General features: G+C 55.5%; 1 protein-coding gene across 1 annotated transcript in view; it reads left to right on the top strand.

Annotated features, from left to right (window-relative positions):
* Positions 1-6,668, top strand: part of LOC107122036 (calcium/calmodulin-dependent protein kinase type II subunit gamma-like) — a 193,713-nt gene that overhangs the window by 181,132 nt on the left and 5,913 nt on the right. The gene's annotated exons all lie outside the window — the stretch shown is intronic.

Genomic DNA, 6,668 nt, shown 5'->3' with positions numbered 1-6,668 from the left:
CCCAAAGTGAGGCGGGGGGGGGGGGACGACATGATTGCTCTCTTGAAGTCTTTGCAGGGCTGTCACTTAGAGGAGGGCGGGGAGGTGTTCCTGTTGGCAGCAGAGGTCAGGACCAATGTTCCCTCTAAGCTGTGGAGTCTTGTGAGCAAAAATTCTGCTTTGTGAGTTACTGGCATTAAAGTTGTGAGCAGGCAATTTGGCTACTGCATAAATTACTTTGCTCTGGAATCATCATTCCTGAGCTAAGACAAGAATGTGTCAGCCAGAGACTAAAAAACTGTGAGCTACTCACACTAACTCAGCTTAGAGGGAACAGTGGTCAGGACTCACGAGGAGGGGCTTAAATTAGGGCAGGAAGGTACCGGCTGGATATCAGGAACATATCTTTTTTACACTATGAGTAGTTCGTCAGTGGAATCTGCTGCCTCGGGAGGTGGTGAGCTCCCCCTCACTGGCAGTCTTTCGGCAGTGGCTGGACAAAAGCTTGTCAGGGATGCTCTAGGCTGATCCTGCATTGAGCGGGGGGGGGGGAGGAGTTGGACTCGATGACCTCTATGGCCCCTTCCTCTGCTCTGTGATTCTCTGATGGCCACAGGCACAGACAGCTTTAAAAGGGGATTAGACAGATTTCATGGAGGACAGGTCTATCCGTGGCAACTAGCCATGGGGAGTTTGGTGTAGTGTGTAGTGGTGTCGTGGTTAAGAGCAGCGGACTCTAATCTGGGAGAACCGGGTTTGGTTCCCCATTCCTGCAGCTGCTGGTGTAACCTTGGGTCAGTCATAAGTTCTCTCAGAGCTGTTCTCTCGAGGGCAGTTCTTGAGAGAGCTCTCTCTGAGCCCCACCTACCTCCCAGGGTGTCTGTTGTGGGGAGGGGAAGGGAAAGGAGATTGTAAGCTGCTCTTCCTTCGGGTAGTGAAGGGTGGGGTATAAATCCAATTTCCTCCTCCTCCTTCTTCTGAACCTCCATGATCAACAGCACTAATCCTCTGAACCCCAGAGCCAGGAGGCAGCATCAGGGGAAGGCCTCGGCCTCTGTGCCCTATTGTTGGCCCTCCAAAGGAACTGGCTGGCCACTGTGTAGGACGGGAGGCTGGACTAGATGGACCCTCCCTGGTCTGACCCAGCAGGGCTCTTCTGATGTTCTTCCCAGGGGGAAGGCCTCGGCCTCTCTGCCCTGTTGCTGGCCCTCCAGAGGAACTGGCTGTCCACTGTGTGAGACGGGAGGCTGGACTAGAGGGACCCTCCCTGGTCTGATCCAGCAGGGCTCTTCTGATGTTCTTCCCAGGGGAAGGTCTCAGCCTCTCTGCCCTGCTGTTTGCCCCCCAGAGGAATTGGTTGGCCACTGTGTAGGACGGGATGCTGGACTAGGTGGACCCTCCCTGGTCTGACCCAGCAGGGCTCTTCTGATGCTCTTCTCAGGGGAAGGCCTCAGCCTCTCTGCCCTGTTGTTGGCCCTCCAGAGGAACTGGCCAGCCCCTGTGTGAGACGGGAGGCTGAACTAGATGGACCCTCCCTGGTCTGACCCAGCAGGGCTCTTCTGATGCTCTTCCCAGGGGAAGGCCTCGGCCTCTCTGCCCTGTTGTTGGCCTTCCAGAGACACTGATTGGCCCCTGTGTGAGACGGGAGGCTGGACTAGAGGGACCCTCACGGGTCTGATCCAGCAGGACCCTTCTTACCCCAAATGTCCTTTGCTGTAGCTTATCTCAGTTAGTCCAAGTCCTCTCATTGACGATGACTGAAACCATGCCTGCCCCCCCCCCTCCGTGTGGCACCCCTTTCGGTATTGGATGGCGGCGGCCACATCACCACGTCTGCGTCTCTTCTCCCGTGTAGAGATTCCCGGCTCCTTCAGCCTCTCCTCATAGGCCATGGTCTCCAGGGCCCGCACCAGCCCTTTTGCCCTAGGCGTGGCTCTTTCCAACTTATTGATATCCTTCCTAAATTGTTGTGTCCCAAACCGAACACAGCACTCTGGGTGAGGTCTAGTCAAAGTAGTGTCCAGCAGCACCACATGATCTCGACAGGACCTTCTGCTAATGCAGCCGAAAACTGCATTCGCCTTTTTTGACTGCCGCATCGTGCTGGTGACCAACGCTCCCTCCAAGCTGTGGAGTCTTGTGAGCAAAAATTCTACTTTGTGAGCTACTGGTATTAAAGTTGTGAGCAAGCAGTTTGGCTACTGCATAAAATTAGTTTGCTCTGGAGCCCCATCCTTCCTGAGCGAAGGCAAAAATCTGTGAGCCGGAGGCTAAAAGACTGTGAGCTGGCTCACACGAACTCAGCTTAGAGGGAGCACTGCTGGTGACTCATATTAAGCTTACGGTCCTCTAGAGCCTTCAGATCCTTTTTGTAAGTGGTACTACCCAGCCAGGTTTCACCCATCTGATAGTTGTATACCTGGTTTCCACTACCCAAACTTTTACACTTCTCCCTATTAAATTTCGCTTTATTTGCCTGGGCCCAACCCTCCATCCTGTCCAAGTCCAGCTGCGTCCCATTTCTGTCCTCCAAGGTCTGAGCCGCCCCCACCCAGTTTAGTACCTTGGTGGGCGTATGTTCTGAATGCCTCCCCCTCCAGGTTGATGGGGGACGAACGGTCACCCTTTGGGGTACGGTCTACGATCTGAAGAAGCCCCGTCTCTGGTGCCTCTGGAGGGGGGGGGGCGCACACAGGCCTTGAGGAAGGTTTGCCGGGTTGACTGAAATGGAATAAAAGTCAAGTGCAGCAGCCTGGATCTTTGTAGCCAAAATAAGATGCAGAATCAGCCCACGTGAGCCAACTTCTTTGACTGACGCAGCTGATGGAAGCCGTAGCTTTGCCTCGTGCACTAAAAGGGAGCGTGTGCTTGGCTCCTGGGACCCACCCGGGTAAAGGGGAGACCCTGGCTTAGGGGGTCTTCAAGCATCCTCTCTCATTTCAAGGAAATGGCGGGGGAGGGGGGTGTTGTCTGCTCGTACTCTTGGGACTTATTGTTTTGTGGCTCTTCTTTGAAGGAGACATTGTGGAGGTTCTCTTGTTCCTGACGGGCCAGGCCCCACTGCAGCCAGCAGAGCAGGGCCGGCTCACCCACTAGGCAAACTAGGCATTCGCCTAGAGCACCGGGCCCTGGATGAGGCACCAAGCTGTGCCTCCCCCCTCCTCCCCCCCTTTGGTAGTGGCGGCAGCAGTGGGGGGGAGGTGGTGGTGGCAGCAGCAAAAGGGCTCCAGGTCTCCAGGCCCCACCGGGAGGTTGGCATCTGCGCCATAAGGCAGTCTCGCCTAAGGCGCAGAAACACCTGAAGCCGGCCCTGCAGCACAGTGCGGTTTGGCCATCTTTATATTTATCTAGAAACTGTGGGTGGCGCCTCTCCAGGTATCTGCTTTCAGGCAGCTTACAGCGAAGCCCTTAAAACAAGCTGGCACCATCAAAGCGTTCCAGGCATAACTGAGTAAAGCGCACTTCGAGCGGCCTCAGATGTAGATGTCGATAAACCAATCCTGAGGGCAGAAGCAGGCCATAAAACCCTCCAAGTGAAGGGCGGGGTATAAAACCAACTCCTCCTTGTCAGAACCCACAGCTTACAACAAAGTACACGCAACGTTTATTGCAAAGCTATAGATGCAGTAACACAGGCACTGTTAAGAATGGCGGCAACCCATAGAGCCTAATAGGATATAGGGCATTTGTATGCACACACCTCCCCATGGCATGGGCCAATTAGGTACCCTCCCGCATACGGGACAAGTTAGGAAACTGTTAGCTGGCTAAAGCTGGGAACCAGGAGTCTCTCACAGTACATAGGAGACTTCCAGACAACACAACCTCCTCCTGCACATCTGTAGAGATAAGCGTTTCGGCATAGGCAGAACAGCAGAGATAGGAATGCAATAGCAATTACCAAGACACAGAATGAACCCCCCAACCCCCATGGCAGCATAGCTGACATACTGCCCTCTCAAAAATCAGCTTCTCCCGCCCATTCCGGGAAGCATAATAGGATATAGGGCATTCATATGCACACACCCCCATGGCATGGGCCAATTAGCTACCCTCCTCTTCTTCTTCCCTGGCCCCCAAGCCATTGAGGGCCTTGAGCATTGGAACAGCATGAGAGGCTTGTCTTCAGAAACCAGTCGGCAGCCAGTGCAGATCTTTCCGCACCAGACTGATGCGGCCCCTCTGCATCCTGCCCCTGACATCCGCCTGTCTGCGGCCTTTGGGAATGTTTCCAAAGGCAGCCCCGCACAGAGCGCATTACAGTCATTTCAGCTGGATGAAACCAGGACACGGATCGCTGTGCCTGGCCTGGATCGCACATTTTGAGGAAGGGCTGTACCAAGCCTGCCAGCTAGAGCTAGTAAAAGATGCCACACAGGGAATCTCAGCTTCCTGCAGAATCCAGCTGTGTCCCCAGGGTGGAGCTGCTGAGGCCGGTTCTTACTCCCTGATGCTTGCAGAAGAGAGCGCAGTCGTGACCCGGCAAAGGCTTGGCCTGGCACCCAAAAGAGAGCCACGTGTAGGTAGGTGCCGGGAGAGCCTCAAGCGGAAGGGCATTCCATATTGCGAGGTTGCCTTCCCTGCACACCCTCTGCCTGCTGCCCTGGCAGTATTTCACTCATAAGTTCAATGAATGTGTCCAGCTGTAATTCCTCAGACCCGAGCTCTGCTAACAGCACCATCCCTATTGATGGCCGCTGAACTCTGGCGTCTGAGTCACTGTGGAGGGAACTCACTCTGCCCTGGCCGAAAGAAAGGAGCACCCCTTGGCAGGCTGGTGGAGAATGAAGGCGCCCCCTCCCCCGCTGCTGTGGGGAGAGCTCTGGTCAGCAGTGCCGAGCTCAGCTGCGTGCGTGGAGCCTCCCTCCAACCCTGAGCAGCCAAAGAGCCACTTTCCGGGGCAGGAAGGAGTCAGGTTCTTTGCAGAGCAGGGTGAAGGCCCTTGTTTTTTCCTGTGGCACGGCGGCTCTTCCATCAGTGGGCGTGGAAGTGCCTTCATCAGATACCCGTCCAGAGCTGAATTCTAAAATAGGTACCCGCTGCCATCGTCTGTCACCTGGTGATGATGGTTGTGGAGGAAAGCACAGGCTGGCATGAACCACTGAGGAAGGGAGCCAGAAAGGGAGCTGGGCCAAAGGCCGGCTAAAATTGTATTGGCTCTTTCCCCAAATACCGAAACGCTTTTCCCCCAGGGATGAGGAGTATCTGGGGGGGCTGTTGAGCAGCTCAGCAGCCCCACCAGGTGGCAGGCGACCCCTGTGGAGAAGGACCCTGGCCTGGATGGCCCCGACAAGTCCCCCCCCTCGCCTGATCTCGGAAGCTTAGCAGGGCCGACCCTGGCCAAGTACCTGGGAGGGAGACCTCCAAGGAATACCAGATCTTGGGACGCAGAGGCAGACAATAATCTGGGCATTCTCCGTGCTCCAGTAGGAGTCGCCAGGGGTCACCGTGACTTCCAGGCGTGGGCCCGCAAACACACACATGCAAAAAAAAAAAAAATCCCGAAAAGGAAAAGGAAAAAGAAGTGGCCGGGGGTGAGGATTTAGGAGCAAGACGTCAGGCAGATGGCGGGAGGCTCTTTTCTCCTGGGTGGCGGCAGGGTGAGGCCAGAGCCTTGCGTAATGAATAGCTCCCAAATCTTCTTGCTTTGCTAGGAACCATGCCAAGAAAACTCGGGGGGGGGGGGACGACTTTTGATAGAACAGTCTCTTGTAGGCCAGCGTGGAAGTGGTGTTGTGCCTCCCCGTGCGTTAGGGGGGGGCTGCAGCTCAGTGGAAGGGCCTCTGCTTGGCATGCCGAAGGTCCCCGGCCCAGTCCCAGGGGGCCACCTCTAGGGGAAAGGTCCAGGCGGGAGAGGGCGTGAAAGACCCTGCCCAGGCGCAGCCGGTCAGAGGAGACCTGGGTGGGCCAAGGGCCGCCGGATTAGGCCGAAGGCAGCCTCAGGCGGGGGGGCAAAGCCGCCCTCGCTCCTTTTACTCTTCTCCTCTCCCCTCCTTTCGTTTTTTTGTCTTTCGGTTTGCCTTTTCTTTTCCTTTCTGCGTTCTGTGACCCCCAACTCAAACGAGGGTTAATCCAAACCAGGTTTCCATGGAACCGTGTTTCCCATGTCAACGTCAAACCAGGGTCTGAACTGCTATTTACAAAGATCCACTGTCTGCATTAACACGGGGTTGGATCCTACACATGGGGAGATGTCCTGCCTTTTCGTTCTCCCACATACCTCTTTTTTTTGGGGGGGGCCCTTTGGAAACCTGGGACAGCCCGCCCAGAGAAGCGGCCGGGGGAGGGGGGAATCAGGCAGGTTTGTTCTCACCCCCACCACTGCCCAGCACGGAGAACCTGAGCCGTGTGTCCTCACAGTTCACGGGATGCAATCCAGTGATTTGCGGATAAGTAATTGAAAGCCTGTGTTAGCGGGAGGGGAGAGATGGGCCGGAGGGGAATGAAGGGAATCAGTCTTGCTCTTGCTGCATCTGTCTAAGACCAGGAGTCTTTTACCTGCACGGAGCCCCTCCTCTTCTCTCCTGCATCCCATACACCTTTGAATTGTCCACTGGATCTTTCCTATCTTGGCAGCTGTGTGATGCGTGAAGTTTGTGCTGATGGCTAGAGTTGACCTGGGAGATGGGCTTTCCTTGGCACCGCGAAACTGCCATTCGAACTGTTACTCCTTTTCCCTTCCCTCTAGA

This window comes from Gekko japonicus, unplaced genomic scaffold (genome assembly GCF_001447785.1).
Source record: "Gekko japonicus isolate JY-2015 unplaced genomic scaffold, Gekko_japonicus_V1.1 scaffold2680, whole genome shotgun sequence".
Lineage (NCBI taxonomy): Eukaryota > Metazoa > Chordata > Lepidosauria > Squamata > Gekkonidae > Gekko > Gekko japonicus.
This window is presented reverse-complemented; position numbering and strand designations above follow the sequence as displayed.